Raw genomic sequence first — 23,267 nt, forward strand, 5'->3', positions numbered from 1 at the left:
AACTGGTATGACACCAACTCCTGTCAGTCATTGGCTGAGGGCTGCTGAGGACCAGTGAATGAGTTGTCTTCCAAGCACTGCCAGCCTTCTAGTAGCTTTGGGAAAAAAAACATCCTCAGGCAAAGAGATGCAAACACTAGCATTTGGAAGTCAATGGGAGCTCTCTGAAACCCTAAGGCCCAAGGGATATGAGAAGAGTAACTGTAGATTCTGTTACATGATACCCTTCCTCTCTGTGTCAACAGCAAGACATTTCTTTACCTCTGGCCAACATTTCCTTTGCAAAGGAAATAATTCCAACAAACTGCAAAAAGGAGGATTCTTCCCTCCATCCATTTCTCTCAAAGCACCCCTCATTGATTTATCCATTACATTATTGTTATAAATTAATAAAGTAAGGCACGCGTTAATTTACTTTATAGGTTTCTCACCCACTGATTTCCTATTATCCTTTCCTATTACTCAACTCACTGACTCCTCCAGATAAATTGTCTGCAACGCAAATGCATCCCAGACTCTTGGATTTTATTAAGTATATAAAAGGTGTGTGATTTGTATTAATAACTCAACTCATCACCCCACATTCTAAACTTAGCCAATTAAGCTCAAGTGCATATTAAAATAGGAAAGTGATTCCCAATTTCTAGTTAATACTCTCATTGCCTAATGAATTGCGCATTCTTTCTAATTCTAGTGCCATTTGCTTAATTTTCTTTTAATTTCTAAAATATAAAAAAAAAGTCTAATTTCCTAAATATATGAAAATATATTGTCTTAATATTGCTTGTTAAAATTTCTTAAGAACATTGATGAAAAGTGCCACAATCAGTGGTAAGTAATATATACACCACCTGACATAGTACGAGGCACACACCTACTGTGCCTACCACTCACTCACTCAATAAATGCTCCTTGAATGGATAAATGAGCCTGCATTTACATGACTGATACCCGTGCATAAATCAGGGAACTGTTCAGTTCTTACTATAACAGCTTGTCTATTTATCTGGTAGTTATTGTCCTCATGTTTTTGCTGAGCTTGGTAAAGTGAAAAATATATGCTTGCATTTATACTATTTCTTAGAGCTAATCTGTAGTTCTTTATTTTTGTAGTCCTTTGATGCATTTACAAACTCCAAGAAAAACAGAAGCCATTCATTCACCCATTTATTAATTCAAAATATTTATTAAATGCCAACTCTGGGCCAGGACTCATGAAGAATTTTATGATGCAGATAAGGTTAAAATGATGCCCAATCCTCTAGAATATCATCATCTGTAGTGAAGGTGAAGAGTTTATAATGCTACCCTAATGCAGCCCACGGAACAAGGAAACTGACTCCAGAGGGAGTCAGGAAAGTTTCATCCAATGTGGTATATTTGAGATGGGACTTCTGGCTAAAGATGGGACTTTGGAAAGTGAGAAAGTAGGGAAAGGCATTCTGGATAAAGAGAACAACATGTGCAAAGCTCTGGATCTTTTAACATTATTTTTTAGGAAACTTTTGTTGCAGTTTGGGTTCTCCTGGGAAAAAGAACCAGGCTGGCAGGCTGGAAATTTAGGTAAGAGTTGAAGTTGCATCTCTAAATCCAAATTGCAGGCCAGCAGTTTGGAAACTCAGGCAGGATTTCTGTGTTACACAGTCTTGAGGCACAGTTCCTCCTCTGGAAACCTGTCTTTGCTCTTACGGCCTTCAACTGGTTGGCTGAGGCCCTCATACATAATGGACAGTAATCTGCTTTACTCAAAAGTCTACTGATATAAACATCAATCTTTCTAGAAAATACCCAGAAACATCTAGACTGGTGTTTGACGAAACAACTGGGCACTATGGCCTCACCAAATTGACATGTATAATTAGCCATCCTAGTCACTGAGGCAGTGGTTCTCAAAGTATAGTCAGCAAGCAGCAAAATTAGCATCACTTGGGAATTTGTAAGAATTGTTGGGACTTCCCTAGACCTCCTGAATAAGTAACTCTAAGGATGGGGTCCAGCAATGTTGTGTATCAAGCCCTTTAGTTGTTTCCAATATATGGCAAAGCATGAGAACTACAGTATTAGTTTCACCTTTTAGGTTGTGAAGAAAAGTGTTAACACAAAGGAGATTATTAATTGGATTATTTTTCATATGCTTCAGTCACTTCATAGATTTTCATGTTTAAAGGGCAAATCTGATAGTCCCAGCAATATCAAGTTGTATTCTAATTTTGGAGCAATAACAAGAGAACTATTGATTGTTCATTAATCTTTACTCAAGAGTTCTAAATAATTAACCTATTAAACTTTTCCTCCATTGCTACCCCCAGCTCTTTGGCTATAAGACTGCTAAGCTGGCTTCAATTTCTTTGACTAAGGTCAATAGGACCCACATCAGAATTTGCCTCAAGATTCTTCAATAGTCCTTCTATTGGTATTGATCATACAATGGGGACTGTTTTTAAACTGTTTCACAGCAGTCCAGAGACAATATATTAAGATAATCAATGGGAATGGTTACTGTTTGAACTCCTTTCAGTGATTTAAGTACCTCATTCATTTATTGGTCCCCATGCCTTTTGTGTCAGTTACCTATTGCCACAATAATGCTGCATAACAGACAACCACAAAACCTTAATGGCATGGGACAGCAAGGGTTTACAGCTCATGCTCACTACCGAGGTGGCCAGGTGGCTCTGCTGACTGGGCTGCAGCATCACATGTCTAAGGGTTGGCTGATCTAGGATGGCCTCACCAGATGATTGGAATGACCAGGCTTTGCTTCATGTCTCTCATTCTCTAGCATTCTACCCTCCCCATGTTCTCAGGGTGATGGCAGAGTGAAAGAGGTGGGCAAGCAGAAACCAAAATTGCTTATTCAAGCCTCTGTTTGTGTCATGTCCACTTCTTAGATCTTATTAGCCAAAGCAAGTTGATGGCTGAGCCTAGAGTCAGGCTGAGAGGACACCACAGAGTTACCTGACTATGGATTTGATTCATCCAGAGAGACAAGAACTGAGGTCATGGTTAGTATCTACCTTACTTTCTGATTAGAAAACTCCTCCCCATCTCCTCTCCACTGCCTTCACCTGGCTACCTTTTACTCACCTTTTGTATTTACTTTAAATGTCAGCTTGCGAGGGAACCTCCGTTGACTCCTCAAGGCTGGAATTCCATGCTCTTCCTATCAGTTTCTGTAGCTCCCCATACATTCTATTATTATAGACCTTTATAATATAGTCATGAGTTAGCAAAGCCAAGAAAGCTAAGTGAGTAAGATACTGATAACATACATTTGAACAAGGTTGTGGTATTTGATTATTAAACAATCAAAGAGCTATGTTAAGGATTTACTGGGGTTTTTTTGAGATTTTAACTTCTAGAATGAGTGACACAAAGTACTGTTTATTATGAAGACTGATTTTCCTCATCAGTGCCCACACATACTACTATGCTTTCCATAGGCCGTCCCTACTACCTGTAACCTTTCCTCTGTGCCAAGATAAATCTTCCTCTTCTTTCAAGTTTCCACTAGGCTTAGTAGCTATTCTAATTCTCCCATAGCATTCCAGTTACCTTTATTACAGCACTAATAACTGTGTTTTAGAATTGATGATATGAGGGCAATGGATTATTTCCACTTGATAATAAAAAGAAGCTTCTGTTATACTGCCAGATTGTGTCCCTAAGTTCAGGGATGAAATGGAAACGTACACCCAGTGGCCCATCATGGCCTGGTGCCAAGGCACCTGTGTGATCACTGGGCCACAGCCTTGCTCACCAATCTGCACCAACTGATTACAATAAACTGAACTAATGAGCCTCTGCTCAGGCCCTGATGTCCAATTTTCTGTAGGCCACTAGAGCCTAATTGGAAAACATCCTAACTTGGGCCCTGAACTTGACTCTTAGGTGTTGTCATCTTTCCATCCCCAGGTGACTAGATCTCAATATCGTTTCTTGACCTACAATTCAAATATTGCAGCAACACTAGAATGATCCATCGTGACTGAAATATACAGAAAGGCTCTAATAAGCTCCCCTATTTGCATGGCAAACTCCCTCAACCTCACCTCCAAAGGCCATTTCTCTTGTCCAAACTTTTTGCCTCTACTTCTTCCCACTGAGCTTCCAGCATCTTATTCAATTGGCAACAAGTTTTAAAGGTGCTCTTTTCTCTCATTCCTTCTCCATTTTTGCCCTCTCTTTTATAAAATATGAATTTCCCATAATGTTTCAGTTTCCCAAAACTTATGTTTTCCATCTTTATTCTCTCTTAGAGAGTTTCAACCACTGAAGACCCGTGCCCTGCCTGCTTACCTGCCAGTTTGAAATAGGAAACTACATGATAGGATATTAAAAAAAAAAAAAAGAAAGAACGAAAGAAAGAAAAGAAACACAGATTCAGCAAGTACACATTATTAGCAGGAAGCAAGTTGGTCCCAGGAGTGGTGATTAGGCATTTAAAGAAATAATAAGGATGGAAAGCCTGAAAACCGTACAGCAAAAAGCATTAAAAATAATCACTGCTGGCCAATTTTGTGAAGTCAATGACTTGCAAGCAGTTTGATTCATAACATGAAAGGGCCTTTTAAAAAAATTAACAGTCCAAAGTGCTATGCAGCTCCCTAGCCATTCTTCTAAGGGGCAATGGATGAAAACTACTTTCTATTCAGGAAAAGGTTCCTACCATGGATACTGGTGGTCCTCAGGGCTCCGTCCTAATTTTACATCCTCTGCCTAGGATATATCATCCACTTCCGTGGATTGCATTTCCACTTTAAGATATTGACTCCTTTAGAACAAACTATCCCTCTGAGCACAAAACCCACATAGACACTAGCCTATTATATATTTCTACTTGGCTGGCTTGGTGGTACTTTGAACTGTTTAGTTCTCATTTGTCTCCCCTAGACACACTCCTTACCCTTCATCACTCTTCCCCTGGCCCCAGGAGATGGACTCTATGAACTTTATCAACCTAGTTCCTTGGTCTTCTGAATTCTAGGTGAGTTTAGTTACAGTCACTGTCAAGAGCAGAGAAGGGGGGGGACGAGAGAGATTGAGATCTTTATTCTCCCAGTTTCTTATATTTTGACAAGATCTCTTGTTGGGTGGCTCTTTCCTGTTGCTGCAGTAATGGAAGCCACTTAGTCATAAGAGGCCATTGAACACTTGAAATGTGCCTAGTCTGAATTAAGATGTGCTGGAAGTATAAAATATGTATTTGATTTTGAAGGCTAAATACAATAAACTACTAAATATCTCAATCTTTTCATATTGATTACATGTTAACATGATATTTTGGATTTATTAAATTAACTAAAACATGTTATTAAAATTACTTCAACCTGTTTTTTATTTTGTTTAATGTTATCCAATTTCACATTACACATGTGGCTCACATTATAATTTCTATTGGAAAGCTCTGCCTGTTAAGTATTTGTTGAAAGAGTAAACATGAATAACTGAATAAATCAATAAGAGAAATCTCAGTTTCCAAATTTGGCTCTTATTCCTTGGGAAACTTTTTCAAAATCTGAGTTAGATGCCCTTTTTATGTCCCAACAAAGAACCCTGTAATTCCCCCATTATGACAATTATCATATTGCACGAAAATGGTCTGTTTATATCAATGAGGGCAGGTGCCGTACCTGTCTTAACTTTGAATCACCAGTACCTGGAGTGGTACCTGGTGTACAGTAAGTGTTCAACAAATGTTTGATGAATGAGTGAACCAAGACCAATGGTCATGCAATAAGAAAAGAGAGACACAAATAATAATGAGATGATGATGATGATGATGAGGCCCACAAATGAGACTTGTGATCATGCCTGAAGTCACTGTTCTGTTCCCCTAGTCTGTGGCTGTCAGTAACACTATGACTCTGAGTCAGGGGAAGTGGTGCCTGACACAGATGCTGATTAACATAAGCATAGGACTGTTGGAGTCTTAGGCACATAGACTGAGCATGGAGGCAGCTTGATGGATGTAACGCTTTCTCGTTTGTTCTCCTCAACTGGAATGCCTATTGCTGAGGCCATGTTAGGAATAATATGACTGTTCAGAACTGGGAAATGTCAATCTCTCTTCTATGTTTCCTAAATGTGCTGACTTTCTTCTGTATCCTTTAGACAAGTAACCCCTTTATGTTTATCTTGGTTTTTCACTGTGTCTGATCTCTCCATCCATATTAACGTACAGTTGACATTCATCAATATAGTGGTCATGGAGTATATTACCTCTAGTACTCACAATGCTCACATTAGAATAGATGTTATTATCATTTGGCTGAAAAGGAATAAAAGCTAAAAGAAAATAAGCAATGTTTCAGGGTCACATTGCAAGCAAGTGATATAACTGGAATCCAATTCTGTAAGAGGCTAATGTCCATGCTCTTTCCATCCCTGCCTCTCTATGGTACATGATACAAGGAATGGTCAGAGTGTAGTGTCTATTCTTGTCCCTACAAGGACTTAGTAAAGCAGCTGGCATAGGAGAAGCCTGTGCCTTCCTGTCCTGAAGGAATACATCAAACCTTGACAACCAGTGAAATCAAAGGTTAACAGAGAAAACTCACAGTGGCAAGAGTCTATGACTTCAAATGGGGCCCCTGACTCCCTAGATGTTCTGAACAAATTCATCATGGCCTATCAAGTATCCCCATTCTTGTTCTCCGTCTTCACCTTGATTGTGGCTTTGACTAATGACTCTGAATCTCATACTCAACCTTATTGGAGAGTTCTGCTACATTAACTTACCAGGTGGCCTTTCTGAAATATCACTTTACCTTTAGGGCTAGATTTGGTGTCCTGGACATGCCTTCCTTATTCCAGAACCTTGGTCCAACCCTACCTCCATCTGGTACCATCCATTTTATTTCCACATCACCAAGTTCTCAAACTGGTCTGAGGTACTTCCATAATAAGGATGGAAGTGCATTGTTCACAAAAGCCCTGGGAGAAGAGCAGCAGGGTTAAGGGGAAGAAAAAAGGATTCCTCTTGAGGCTGGGAATAGAGAAGAAAGGACAGCAACATGCCCCTGTGCCTGGCTATGAAACTAGTGACATCTTTCATTACTTAGAGGAAAAACCCATGTTCACTTCTGCTCAACCATGGTGAAGTTTGTATTTTAGATAAAGTTGGTATACCTATCCCTCCCTTATCACCCCAAACATTACTCTCCTGTAGTTTCCTCTCATCTGTTAAAAAAAAAGCATAAAAGTTACTATTTCATGGTGCTAGGCATAAAGGACATTTGGTATACTATTTGGTACAGGGCAAGATCTCAACAAATAGTAGCTAGATTTCAAGCACACACTTTATGTGGTTCAAGGCATCTCTTGAAATTCATTCTGCTAGGAACTTTCTGAGAGTAGCCAAATCTAGAAAGGGCATAATAAAAATAATAAGAGAGAAAAATCAAACAGAGAGGAAGGAAAGAACTTTCAATTAAGCTTTGCCATGAAAAATTTTTAAAAATAGATAGATGGACCATTCTGTGTAAATCAAATGCAAATACTCTTCAATAATATTATAGACCTATCTTGTCCCAATTTGAGGTAATAAGAGACTGAGATTTTATACTGGCCAAGGGGTTGAATTAAATGTATGAGGGAGAGTAATATGATTTTGAAAATATTCACAAAGGAGAAATCAGAGAAACCAATGATGGAGGAAATGTCAATGGTAGACTGGAGAAGGCATAGGTATGCCATACAGGCAACATGGCAACCTAGTTCATGATAAGGAGAAGCTGGAGGGAAATGGAAGGACATTTCTGTGCCAGTATGCATGAGTTATTTACATAGGCAATTTGTAATCACTTTCTGGCAATTTCAGTGTGAGATACAACTTTGAAGGTGATTTACTCCCCTTTGAGAAGTCAGTTTGTATACTGAAAAAAATATACACACAAATATATATTTCATTTCAATTAAATCAAAGTTCATTTATAAATATTAATCTCAACAAAATCTATAAAGTGGAGAGAAGAGATAAAAGACAATATTTAATATATAGTGACTTGAATAGTCATTTAACATCTCGTGGTCTTAGTTTCCTCATCCCCATTTATTCTGTGAGGCTCTAAAAGAGATGACAAAAAGCCATTTATAAGTAACATCAATAACAACAATAGTAACAGCCACTGTTAGAACTTCCTGAGCTCTGTGTGCCAGGAACCATATAGTACTTTCCGTACATTTTTTCATGTAATGCTTCCAATGAGTCTATGAGATAGATACACTGTAATTCATTCCATTATAGTGATGAAGAAACTAAGATTCAGATGGTATTAGGCCACATGAAAAGCTACTGAGAGACAGAGCTAAGATTCAAAGCAGAACTGCCTGACTCAGAGCCTGATGTCCTCTCCTACCATGTAGTCCGTGGATGTTAGTTATTGGGGCTGTTATCACTATGCTTCTTTGGGGAGCCCCAGAAACCTGGCCAACCTGACATAAACACATAAGCAAAATATAACATCTAAAACGAGGCACTGAAGGACTAAAAGGGAAAAAATCTGAAGTTTAAGGTTTTTTTTGTTTGTTTGTTTGTTTTCTTATTTCAGCTCTTCATGGGGGTACAAAAGCTCAGGTTATATACATTGTCCATGTCCTGCCCATCCCCTCAAGTCAGAGCCTCAAGCATGTCCATTCTCCAGACAGTGCGCCTGGCACTCACCATGTAGTCATACCTCCATCCCCTTCCCCCACCCCCCACCTCCCCGAGTCAGCACCTTCAAGCATGACCATTCCCCAGACGGTGCGCAACGCACTCATTATGTAGGCGTACATCCATCCCCTCCCCCCACCCCCCGTCTCAGTCTGATATCCAATTGGTATCCTTCCCCAATGTGCATTTAGGTGATGATCAGGGAAACCAATTTTCTGGTGAGTACATGTGATGCTTGTTTTTCCATTCTTGGGATACTTCACTTAATATAATGGGTTCCAACTCTCTCCAGGAGAACCAAAGAGATGTCGTATCACCGTTATTTCTTATAGCTGAGTAATACTCCATGGTATACATATACCACAGTTTACTAATCCATTCGTGGATTGATGGGCATTTGGGTTGTTTCCACATCTTTGCAATTGTGAATTGGGCTGCTATAAACATTCGGGCACAGGTGAATTTGTTCTTCTGGGTATATGCCCAATAATGGGATTGCTGGATCGAATGGTAGGTGTACTTGAATCTGTTTAAGGTATCTCCATAGTGCTATCCCCAGGGGTTGCACTAGTTTGCAGTCCCACCAGCAGTGTATGAGTGTTCCTGTCTCTCTGCATCCATGCCAATATGTGTTGTTTTGGGACTTTTTGATAAAGGCCATTCTCACCGGAGTTAAGTGGTTTTGATTTGCATTTCCCTGATGATTAGGGATGTTGAGCATTTTTTCATATGTTTGTTAGCCATTCTTAAATCTTCTTTTGAAAAATTTCTATTCATGTCATTTGCTCACTTTTTGATAGGTTTGTTTGATTTTTTCTTGCTGATTTTCCTGAGTTCTAAATAGATTCTTGTTATCAGTCCTTTATCTGATGTGTAGTATGCGAAAAATTTTTCCTATTCTGTAGGCTGTTTATTTTCGTGACTGTTTCTTTGGCTGTGCAGAAGACCCCGTATAGAAAAAGCAATTTTAAGCAATAAAAACAAAATGGGAGGTATTAATTTGCCAGACTTCAAACTATACTACAAAGCTGTGGTTCTTAAAACTGCCTGGTATTGGCACAAGCGCAGGGACACAGACCAGTGGAACAGAACAGAAAATCCAAATATAAAACCCTCCTCATATAGCCATCTAATCTTTCACAAAATAGACAAAAACATACTCTGGGGACAAGAATCCCTATTCAATAAATGGTGCTGGGAAAACTGGATAGCCACATGTAGAAGACTGAAACAGGACTCACAGATTTCACCTCTTACAAAAATCAAATCACAGTGGATAACAGATTTAAACCTTAAATGGGAAATGATTAGAATTCTAGAAGAAAATGTAGGAAAGACTCTTACAGACATTGGTCTAGGCAAAGAATTTATGAAGAAAACTCCTAAGGCAATCACAGCAACAACGAAAATAAACAAATGGGACTTGATTAAATTAAAAAGCTTCTGCACAGCCAAAGAAACAGTCACGAAAAGTTTAAGGTTAAAAATGGGTAGAATCTTCATTCACTTTAAAAATGCCCTGGCCATAGCTCTTGTATCCATAGTTAAATAGTTGGACACATGGCCTGGGTAAATTTCAACAGGAAGGGAAAAGGCTGACTGTGCCTCACTCATAAGAGAAAGCCGCAGGGAAAGGATAGGATAAAAGAGGAGACAAAAAGCATGTCAACAGAGCAGTGAGGGCACAGTAGGCGAAGTAAGAGAGAACAGAAACATCCTAATTGTTAACAGAGACAGGAAAACAGGCAGAAGTCAGCAGGGTGAAGGCTGCCTGGTTACACTGTCCTCTGGGGACCAAGAAGCAAGGCTGCAATTTGGAGCAACTTGGGGGCACTTCCTTAGACTTTATTAAAAGTATAACTGCATGGGGACTGAATGTGAATTTTTGCTACCAGCTCTTCCTTAATGTTTTCTGCAAATGCTTTTCCCTTTAAAAACTAAAGAGCTTAAAATATATTTGAGGCTGTGGGGGAGAATTTTAAAATTAAAAGTTCTCAGAGGTAGGGTTCTTCCACAAGATGAGTAGAAAGAAAGGCTCTAATTTTTCCATTATGATCCTGGAGAGGAAAGGTAGAGAGAACTTGCAGGAAAAGAGTCAAGAGGATTTTTAAGGACAAGCCTTCTGAGTGCCAGCCAGGGAGCTTGATGTAGGCTGGACCTGAGGTTCCCAGCCTTAAATAAGACCATTACCCAACAATGGGAAACATGGATTTGCTTCTCATGTCAAGAACAAATCACTTCTCAGTGCAAACTAGTACAACTTCTTTGAAGAGCAACTTGATGATATCCATCATGTTAAGAGCAATTCCAGTTCAAACAGTTTTGCCTATATGATATGTAGATATATAGAGATGTGTATACAAAGATGTGTGTTACCATTTACTTGTATATTGAAAATTTGGACAACTTCAACAGTCATCAATAAGAGATCATTGTTAAATAAATGATACTACATCATATGAGGAAATATTATGTACCTCTTAGTCATTGTTGGCAATGTAGAAAGACCTTTAAAATATATTCACTAAAAATAAAAATAACAGCATATATAAAATAAATGACTTCATTTGTATTAAATGGATTACACATAGTTTAATATAATTTTTTGTGCATAAAACCTTCTAGAAAGATTCATTAAGAGTTATTTTCATACTGTCAGGGGTAAAGTTAGGGCATATTTAAAGTAGGAAAAATTTTAATTTTCATTTTATATCCTTCTGTATTATTTGCATTTTTAAATCATGAACATGAATTTTTAAAAACACAATATTTAAAAAGTTGAAAAGATATTTCTCTGTGAGGGAGTACAGTTGAAAATGAAATCTCTTTAACATTAAAATACAAATTCCCTGAGCAGAAACTATAGTAAAATGGAATCAATACTTTAATAAATTTTTTATCCTTTATGACCAACTAGAGTTTATCCCAGGGATGTAATAGATGTTTAACATAGGAAATCTATTAACAAAATGCATTACATCATTATACCAAGGAGAAGGAATTACATAATAATCTTATTGAATGCCAAAGGACATTTGGTTAAAAGAAAAAATGATTTAAAAAAGCATGTTTTAAAAATAGTAGACTTTCATAGTGGATGTACAATAAGTATCAAAAACAACAGCCAACATCATAATTGAATTATAGAGATTCAAATTATATAGGACATTTAATGTTTTTGAACTTCTTTATAATGTTCATGTCTGAGTTTTACATAAAGAAAAAATAATAGTTTTAGAATCTGTCTGAAAAGTTCAGACAATGAGAAGGGTAAATATATGAATCTGATAGAAAATATATCCTCAAGATAGAAAGAGACCCAGACTTAGCCCCAACTCAATAGGCTAAGACTAAGGCATTGTTTTAGGATTTGGGTTATACCACAACCTGTTTGAAAATGCTTAAACTCTTCTCATGTATGATTCTAAACTAGCTTCATAATGTGCTTTCATTCAGCATGATCTAACAAGAAATTACTGAGCATTTACTCTGCAATCAAGGGCTGTGCTAGGCTTCAGGCTCTCAAAATAGAAAAAAGGTAAAAAAAAAAAAAAAAAGTGGAGGTAAGCACACTGAGAGCTCCTAGGAAGATGTCAGGATTTGAGGCGAGGTAGTGGATTGTAACCAAGTCCCAAGTTCTGGGACTGCTTACAGCAGATGACTTTCATTGTGGTAGAGAATGGCTGCCCAGAGGACGAGGGAACTTCCAAGTAATCTTTAATGTTTACCTCAGAGTGGAAACATTGGAGGTGCCAGTGGGAGCCAAGGGAAATGGAGCAGCTTCTGTGGAGGAATGCTGTGAGGCAAGTAGTATCCTCCAGGAAGACCAGGGTTCCATTTAGACAGGAAGAGGTGGATAGATCACTCAGTGGAAAGAATGAAAATATGGAGTGTTTGTTCACAATGGGACACAAGTTCAAGAGAACGAGAGAAGATATGAGATCAGGTTTCAGGGTTCAAGTGGATTGGACAGGTGGTTTTTATTCATTAACTAAGAATCCCCAAAACAAGAAGCCTCACCTTAAGCAAACAGTCTTAAATATCCCAACGTTAACACATTGACACCGGAACTGTCCAAGAGCACTAGCAAATTGTTAGGTAGTAAATCCAAGACTTGGATTGAGAGCTAGCGATCCCTAGTTTGGCACTGTTCACATCTTACCCCACCACTCAGGAATCTGCCCATGGATATCAAGCTCTTTCTTTGTACAAGGTAGCATGTAGAAGATAATGGAAAGAATTAAGGCACAACTCTGGCTTTCAAAAAATACTCAGCACTACCAAGAAGATCTGTGCCAATAATTCTTGAGAACTAGCATCATCAGAATCTTCTGGAAGGCTTGTTAAAACATAGCTGCTGAACCCCATCCCAAAGTGTCTGATTCAGTAGGTCTGGGATGCATCCTAAGTATTCGCATTTCTAACAAGTTCCCAGGTGATGCCCATGCTGCTAGTCCAAGGACCAGATCTTGAAAACCGCTGACCTAAGGGAAATAGTTACAAATGCTATGGGAACTCAGACTACAAAGATACTCATTTATAGAGATTAAAATCAGACCATGAATATAACTTTGATAAATTGCCAAAGTTATGACTTTTTTGGTCTACAATGTTCTCTGAAAAATGCTTGTGGTTAATATATTTTCTGTAAAAGAAGTGCCAGGTCCTAAGTCAATTCAAATAGCCGGGGATTATACTAATGTATTGCCTGTATTCAGGCCTATTCAAGCATTAGAAACAAAGGCTGCATGTTATTCTCTTCACATGATCAGATCCTGCAGTACAAGATTCATAGGACAAGTTCATGGTCACTGCATGTGTGGGCCAGTTTGGGCCACAGGAAATACCTTGCCTCCTCATGCTTTCCTGGGAAAATTAATAGCCATAATAGCTACAGTTCTATAGCAGATTGCAGTTTATAAGTACTTTTACATACATTTACCTGAGGAACCAATTGAGAAACATATGAGTAAGTATGCAACAAAGTGTAAAGTCTATTTAAATATTATTAGTAGTTATCATCACAATTTAATTTGCACAAATTCCCAAGCATGAATATTGCTGTCTTTTTCCTAAGAATAAAGTGAGTGCTATGGTTTCAATGTGTCCTCCTTGAAATTTATGTTGACGCTCAAGCCCCAATGTGGCAGTATTGAGAGGTAAGGCCTTTAAGAGGAGCCCTCATGAATGCATTAATCCTCCCTAAAGTAATGGGTTATCATGGGAACGGGACTAGTGGCTTTATAAGAAGGGGAACAGAGACCTGGGCTAGCATACTCACCACCCTCACCATGTGATGCTCTGTGCCACCCTGGGTCTCTGCAGAAGGTTCCCACCAGTAAGAAGACCCTCAATCCAAGACTTGGATTGAGAGCTAGCTAGTAGTCACCCAATGTGACCACTCATCCTTGGATTTCTGAGCCTTCATCACTGTAAGAAATAAATTCCTTTCCTTTATAAATTACCCAGTTTCAGGTATTCTGTTACAAGCAATGGAAACAGACTAAGACAGTGAGTAAGAAGCTACATGAGAAAAATGACTTTTTGATCAGAAAACTTCCAAGTAGCAGAGGTAAAATAAAGACTTAGAATTTAATTCTTTTTTTTTTTTGAGACAGAGTGTCACTTTGTTGCCCGGGCTAGAGTGAGTGCCGTGGCATCAGCCTAGCTCACAGCAACCTCAAACTCCTGGGCTTAAGCGATCCTACTGCCTCAGCCTCCCTAGTAGCTGGGACTACAGGCATGAGCCACCATGCCCGGCTAATTTTTTTGTATATATATTTTTTAGTTGGCCAGATAATTTCTTTCTATTTTTAGTAGAGACGGGGTCTCACTCTTGCTCAGGCTGGTCTCGAACTCCTGACCTCGAGCGATCCACCCGCCTCGGCCTCCCAGAGCTAGGATTACAGGCGTGAGCCACCGCGCCCGGCCTAGAATTTAATTCTAAATCCTACGCTGTTTTAGAAGATATACCAGAAATGTTGATCTTTGCCACCAAGTAGGGGACAGCTCTGGGTGACCATGTTTTGTACTCTGTCATTATCTGCTCTCTCATTTTTTCTACCCAACCCCTTCATGGAACCTCAACAGCTTATGGGACCAGAGGTGGGACCTGACCGTAAGAGTAACCAATGCAAATGCCTGGGGTTAGAGTGTGGTTCTCAAACTCAAATGTGCATTGGAATCACCTGGAGGCTTGTTACAACAGATCACTAGCCCCCACCCCCAGAGCTCCTGATTCAGTAGGTCTGGTATGGGGCCTAATAAATTTCAATCCTAATGAGTTCCTGGGTGATGGTGATGCTGCTGGTCAAGGGACCAAACTCTGAGAACCCCTAAATTACAGGACAGGACAATCAGATTCCCTTTCTTTGAAATTTCGAACCAGGAAATTCTGAGAGCATGAGGTACTTAACAATGAAGGAGGAAAATTGAAAGAAACATAGAAGATTAATGAGTAAGAGCTGTGAGGAATTATGGCAATCTAGGCTTATGAAGGAACAAACTGTAAGTAAATAAAAGCAATGTGGCAATGAAATGCTTTTCAGGACAGAGAAAGAATGGGACAATTGATGATGGAACAGACAAAAGCAACCATGCAAAGGGCACTTGTGTTGAAAGAGCTTCATGGCGTGGAGTAAAAACCCCTCAAACCTCCTAATGAGGCTTCTGGCATTGCCAGGGAACCAGAACTCTGCTTTCTCCATCTTGGTTATTTGGCTTCGTCTGGATGCCCTTTCGACACTCCCTGCCCTATTAGGTGCAGTACCTGTGGTGGTGAATTTTATGTGTCAACTTGAATGTGCAGTGGGGTGCTCACATTAAGCATTATTTCTGGGTGTGCCTGTGAGGGTGTTTCTAGATGAAATAAGCATTTGAACTGGTGGACTCAACAAAGTGTGGGTGGGCACCTTCCAATCCCCTAACAGAACAACAAGGCAGAGGAAGGAGGACTTTACCTCTTTCCCTTCCTGCTTGACCTGAGACATCAGTTTTTTGCCCTGGGCACTTCTGGTTCTCAGGCCTTCAGACAGGGACTGGAATCTTCACCCCTGGCCCTCCAGTCTCAGGTCTTAGAACTACACCACTGGCTTTCCTGGGTCTCCAGCTGGCAGATCATAGGCCTTCTCAGCCTCCATAACTGCATGAACAAATTCTTTGTGATAAATTATACACACACACACACACACACACACACACACACACATATACATATACAATCTACTATTGATTCTGCTTCTTTGGAAAACCCTAATAAGAAATCTGTCCCTTTCAAAGAAAGGGCTCCACATGATCAGGAGAGGAGCCTAGAACATTTTTAATAATCTACGCTATTTGCTAACTCCCAACGCCATCCACAGATTTGAAAACTAGCATTGTTTAGCAAAGTAAAGTGGCTGCAGAGTCACCCTGGATCACCAGGTTCCTTATGACAAGACCATTTCTTATTCTCTGGTGCCAAAAAGTTGACTTGATCTGCAACCATACATCTCTCCAGGTTGTCACCCAGACAGCTACTTGGCACATGGGGGTTCCCTGATCATATGTCTTCTCTGTGGAGACAGCAATCTGTGCCCTAAAGAATTGCCAGCCTTGTGGAAAGGGAAAATAACAGCCAGGGAGTAAAAAACATATATACACTATGGTTCCTAATACTTTAAATGACTAGTTGCATGATTTAGAGTAATTACCTTTCAAAAAATGAAGCCCAGAAAGTTTATCTACAAGGTGAAAAGTGGTTCTAAATTACAGACAGATTTAATTGCCAATGTCAGTCATTGCAGTGACTTCCTAGAGTGCTGCCTGGAGAGGGATAATGAGCCTGTGCCCATCAAGATTGCCAAGATTGGTTAATAATGCCTGTCATGGCATGGGAAAGGGATGTGGTGATCCAAATGCTATATTTGCCCTCTCTGATCCAAATGCTACCCTGGGTTCCTTCCATTTCTTAATTCTATGATTCTGTGTTATTCTCCCTAATATAAATGTATCAAGCATGTATTTACCTCTAAGATGTTAGATTTATTTCTCCTGTGGGGTCATCTTTCTGTTTTTTTCCTCCTGTTGGGTATTGGGCTCCATTTTTTTCTCAGGTGAATATTACAGTACTCCAGCTCACAGCATTAAAGTGCACAGCAAATGCATAATAATACAGTGTCCATTAAACACTTCATAAAAAGTAGCATTAATAATTCACACCATATCCCTGTTTGCTTAGAAAAACCCGCATGGGGCAGATGAATTCAAAACCCCAGTGGGAGGTAGCTGCAGCCCTATGACCACAGTCACCAGATCCAGATAAAGTGACTGCAAGAATAGACCTTTGATGAAAACCACCTTGGTTTTCCCTATTTCTTTTTTTCCTGAGCCTCTTCAAGAGTGGTGTCAAATTATTCCAGTGCACTATGGCCCTGTTTCTGTAGAAACTATTTCAGCATAAAATTACAGAGCAGAGAAAATCATTAGGTCTAAATATTCTTTCAAAGTACATTAGAAAGACAGCACTATTTATCTTGTGTTGTCAACGTCGATGGGCTGCCTTTAACCTGGCTAAATCACCTTCCTGAGCCTCAATTTCCTCATTTGTCAAAAAGGGGGATATAATAGATGACTTCTCAGGTCCTTTCCAGCTGTGACATTTTATGAATTCTATAACCTTCACTACAAACGGTTGCTACATAGAATTGGGAAATTGAATGTATTTTAAAAGGAATTGGCCTGTTATTGCTTTAATTAAAAATTCAAATTGTTCTTTCTCAAGGAGAATGCTATCAAAAAAAAATAAAAATGTAACTGGTTAAATGTTGTATACCTTCAACTCAGTTGGACACCCACCCCTGGTTCTCAAACCTGAGTGGGTGGGGCCAAGGATGGAGTTTTCACCTGGGGGAAATTTGGCAGTATCTGGAGATATTTTTGGTTGTCACAACTGAAATCAAGATGAGGAGTACTATTGGCATCTAGTGTGTAAAGTCTAGGGATGCTGCTAAACACCCTATAGCACACAAGACACAAAGAACAATGTCACCCAAAATGCCAATAGTGCTGAGGTTGAGAAACCCTGCATTAACTCCAAACCAAAGCAGCAGAGTTCACAAAGATGCTGAGCGTAAGGAACAAGACCTTTACTCTAATGTACAGACAAGTTTCAGCTATTTCAATTGACATAAATCAAGCTAACTACATTATTTATGTCAACTGCACCAGGCCAAATTAGTCACTACACTACAATATAGCTAAAATATTAAGGGTTTCTAAATATTACTAAGTAATGGAGGAAAAAAAAACAACTCATACTTAGTAATTTCTGAGCGTATGAGTACTACTTGGAGCAAATCTTTTTTCTATGGTTTCATGCTTTGTATGTATGAATTTCAATCTCCCGTAATTTTATTTTTAACTTTTTTCGAGAAAAGCTAGGATATCTTCCTTAATTATCATTAGATGCAATAAATGAAACAGTTTTCTATTTCCCAACCTCATTCAGCTAAAATATGAGAATGGAAAACTTGCCAAAGAAACGTGCCTTCCATTTTGGAGAAGAATCAAAAGTACCTTCATTTATCTAATGCTAAGATTGCCAAAGTGGAAGCTAGAATAAAAACATACTTTTGCAGTTATGCTAAATTTTATTTTTGCATGTTAACTATCTTTAGAGTATTGGAAAGATTCCCACAGAAAAGCCACCATACCTGCTTTTCTCCATGACCAAAGGGAGGCAAGGAATAATATTTTTTGTGCTAAATTCCCGAGATTGAAAGAATGCTGTTACACTAGTATAACCTAGCCTGTCCTCACTAATGCACTCAGAAATTGGACCTGTCTCTCTAGAATAGGCCAACAAATTAGTGCCCCACACTGGCTCTGTGGTGTGATAATATCCAAAGTTATAAGTAATCGAATTCGGAATTATGAACATGTAAATCCCAAATGCTGCTTTTTATACACACCTATACCTCTTTACTGTACATTAAATAGAGTCTGAGAAACCCCCAAATCAGTGTCTCCATTGCCATAAACTTTAGTCCCAGGCACTGAACACCCTCCACCATGTGGTGGAAACAAGATGATCCATGAACATATTTTCATAGAGCATCTCAGATAGTACATTCCTTGAAGTAATGAAGAATCTGTGTTTGAGTGTTTCCTTCTCCCCACTTAACTTCATCCAAAACACTAACCTTCCTCTATAAGTTGTCCCTTTGTTTGACAAAGGAACTAATAGCAAATATCTCTACTTCATCTCTGCTTTATACTCCTGTGACACTTTATTTGCAGGATTTTCTGGGCATAGTTAGGGAATTCAATTCATTATTTGACCTAATCCCTGCTCATACATTCATTTTACTGTTTACCCTCTTAATGGTAGAAATTTTTTGGTCATGATGCCCATTACAAAATCTGCATGGGAGAACTGTGTCATTTATCAAGACTTCTCCATTTGAAACTGCACTCCAGTCCCAATTACCCAAATAAAACAAAAACACCCAGCCCAGCCAGGCCACTCTCTTCCAACTTCCCAATTTATCCAGGTTATTATATTACCAAGTTGTCCATTTTCTTTTTTCCATAGAAACCTGATTTATGAATTCTCAACCTTTTGGTAGGTCATTCCTCAAAGCCATGGTCTTCCATTGCTCTTAAAAATAGTATGATTTTTTTAATACACTGTGAATAATCTTATTCTTTACTATGGCAAAAGCTCACAAATCTAGTATTAAGTTCTAAACTAGAGGAATTAGAACTCAACAGATAATTTTGGCTGAAAGAGCAAACAGTTCCTCCATGCAAGGAACACCCAAGCCATCTAACCAGGGCATTTGACAAATCCGAATAGATCAGAATACCTAAAACCCCTCACTGTCCTCAGAGTGTTCAGTTTAAAATAACATGGATAACAGAATGTATAGTAACTCACTGTTTACCTGTGACAGAATACAGCAATTTATCTATTTACAAGTCTGTTTTTCCTGGACTAGATTGTGAGCTCTTGAGGGAAGGGAATGTCCTATTTATCACCTCAAGGCCTCGAACAGTACATGTCACATGGAAGGTATTTGATTGATTGAATGACTACATGAATGAACACTAGTTTTTCAACCTGATTTATCTGGCCTATAGATGTTGTTTTGCTCTGCCTCTTACATCAATGTTTGCATTAAGAAACTAGCACTAGGCCGGGCGCGGTGGCTCACGCCTAGAATCCTAGCACTCTGGGAGGCTGAGGCGGGTGGATTGCTCGAGGTCAGGAGTTCAAAACCAGCCTCAGCAAGAGTGAGACCCCATCTCTACTAAAAATAGAAAGAAATTATCTGGCCAACTAAAATATATATATAGAAAAAATTAGCCGGGCATGGTGGCGCATGCCTGTAGTCCCAGCTACTGGGGAGGCTGAGGCAGTAGGATCTCTTCAGACCAGGAGTTTGAGGTTGCTGTGAGCTAGGCTGACGCCATGGCACTCACTCTAGCCCAGGCAACACAGCAGACTCTGTCTCAAAAAAAAAAAAAAATAAAAGAAAGAAAGAAACTGTCACTAGAAATTTCTAACAATTTTAGAAAGTTAATGGTGTCCTTAGGCAGATGCTGAACATAGATCCTTATAAAACTAAACAGGAAGAAATGACAGGGTATTAGGATTATACATAAAAATATTGAAATGAGGATCCCAAGGAACATTACACAGTCTCCCAGACCTTCTCTTCTGGGGAAAACAAATGAAAGACCCCCAAGGTTTCCTTATCTCATGACCTCTCAAAGGCCAGTCTGGCTCTATGATATTATTGAAGGGACGTCAGCAGGGAGAATGTTTAACCACCATTACTTTGCTATAAAACAAGAGTAAAAATGCCAAGCTACTCAGAGAAAAACAAAAATAAAGGAGATTATAAAAACACTTTGCAAACATAAAGTATTCTAGCAATGCTGACTAATAACTTCAATGCCTTCCAACAGAGCCACTGCATTTGACAGGATTATCTTGAAATAACAAGTGGGGGCCTATTCTGTCTAACAGAATGAACAACTATAGCAAGTGCCCTGAAAATTCATAGGAAGCATCTGGATTTTATAATACAAAGGTGTTCTTTCTCTCTCTGCCTTCCTCTTTCCCTCTCTCCATTTGTCTCTCTCTTCCTCTCTTCTGTTCTCCCTCTTTGTTTAGTCTTATTCCTATTAACATATGATAACAAAAGAAGTTATCTAAAATAAAGAAAATAACATCTGACTTACTTAAGATGCAGAGCAAAATCTCACGGACTTCTTTATCATTTTAAGTAACAGAAAGCTTTTTAAATTAAGCTTAATTGAAAACCAAGTTACTTCCAAATATACTTGCTTAAGGAGTCTGGGCAAGGGTGATTGCAAAAGGGCCTTGTGGAAGATTGATTGTGTTAATGGACCAGCTAATGTCCATGCTGTATTGTTTCATTGCAATGTGACTTGGCAGCTCCTCTCATCAAGAAGGGGAGTCTATGTCCTCATTTCTTTAATGTGGACTAGACTTTGCCCAAAAGAATATAGCAGGAGTGACAGTGTGTCAGTTCTGAGCCTCAAGGATCTTGCATGTTTGCATTCTCAATTTCAAAACCCCCACCATTGTCACAATAAGCATGGGTTAGCTCATTGGAAGATGAGAGGCCACGTGTAGACTATCCACATTGTCCTTGTTGAGAACAATAACAATGACGAGTGAATGTCTAGCAAACTTCTCAAATACTTGAGACAGCACAGCCAATATTAGCAGAGCTTCCTACCTAACACACAACTTACCTGAGACACATGAATTATTAAGAGTTCAGCTGAGACCAGAAGAACCATCCAGCTGAACCACAGACTTGTAAGTAGTAATAAATGTTTATTATTTTAAGCCTCAAAGTTTTGGAATGCTTTGTTATGGAGCAATATCTAACTGATATAGACCATATCTTTATCTCCTCACCACATGATCAGTTGGTTTGCTTGACATTTATTGACTTCAATGGAGTTGATACATACCCAGACCCTGGGCATATACTTTGTACCTGTTACATTATAACTGATGATTGACAGGAAAGAGTGAGAAAAGCTCTGTCAAGACCAGAGGTTTACCCAGAGACTACTGTCCTACAAGAACAATGGGAAGTATAGAAAGTCCCTGGAATTGTGTGCAGACATACGTATGCATGTTTTGTATATGCATTTTTTACTTGAAAAATTGTCCAGTATCCCCTCATAGCAACAGATAGAATTGCTAGACAGAAAATCAGCAAGAAGATAGAATATCTGAAAAATACAATCAACCAGTGCTACCTGACATAGAACACTCCACCCAACAACAGCATATTTTTCAAGTGTACATGAGACATTCACCAAGATAAAACATATATGGGTCAAAAAAAAATCCTCAACAAATTTAAAAGAACTGAAATCATACAGAGTGTGTTCTCTGATCATAATTTAATCAAATGAGAAACCAAAAATGGTAAGACAAGAGAAAAATCTAAAAATATGAAAATTAAACAACATAACTCTAAATAATCCATGAGTCAAAGAGGAAGTCTCCAAAAGTTTAAAGATACATATAACTAAATAAAAAAAACAACACAACATAGTAAATTTCATGGAACATACCTACAGTAGTGCCGAGATGGAAATTTATAGCACTAAATCCTTATGTTAAAGTGAGGAAAAGCCTCAAATCTAATCTAATTTCTAATTAGAAAATTCTAATCTAAGTTTCTACCTCAAAAAATTAGAAAAACTTACAATATTTGGTAATTGTAATAATGGCTTTGAAGTTTCAAGAAAAAAATAGTTTTCCCAATTTCTTCTCACCTAAAAACCTCTTACTGTCCATTATTCTCACTTCCTGAATAAAATTATTGGCATTATTTCTTAAACTTTTTTAAAATATAAAAATGTTTATAGACATTTGAAGAAAATAGACATTTTGGTGATAGACATTTGTGGAAAATAGAATAACACAAAGCAGAAAAACATTAGAAAAAGAGCAAAATAGGACCAAAGCAAGTGGAAGGAAGAAAATTATGAAGAACATAAATAAAATTGAAAACAGAAAAAACAAGAGAGAAAAATCAATAGATCAAAGAGTTGGATCTTCAGGAGAAAAACCAAAACAATAAAACTAAACTTTTAGTGAGACTGACAAAAATAAAAAAAAAAGAGAGAAGGCATAAATCACCAATATTAGGAATGTAACAGGAGATATCACTACAGATCTTGCAGTGTTAAAAAAGACAAAAAAGGGATATTATGAATAACTTTATGCTCATAAACTTAGCAATTAGAAGAAATAGACCAATTGATTGAAAACCACAAACTACCAAAATTCAACCAATATTAAATAAACAATCTGAATAGGGCCATAACCATCAAATAATTTAAGTTTATAATTTAAAAGTTCCAAAATAAGAAATTTTACATAATCTCTTCCAAAAAATAAAAGCAGAGGGAACACTTCCCAACTCATTTTATGACACCAGTGTTACCAGGATGCTAGAACCAGACAAACAGACAAGTAGGAGAAAGGGAAGGGGGAGGGGAGAGGCTGGAGCAATCGGCAATCTCTCATGAACTCACATGCAAAAATCTTCAACAGAATGTTAGCACTCCA

Source organism: Lemur catta, chromosome 1, assembly GCF_020740605.2.
Source record: "Lemur catta isolate mLemCat1 chromosome 1, mLemCat1.pri, whole genome shotgun sequence".
In the NCBI taxonomy this organism is placed as follows: Eukaryota; Metazoa; Chordata; class Mammalia; order Primates; family Lemuridae; genus Lemur; species Lemur catta.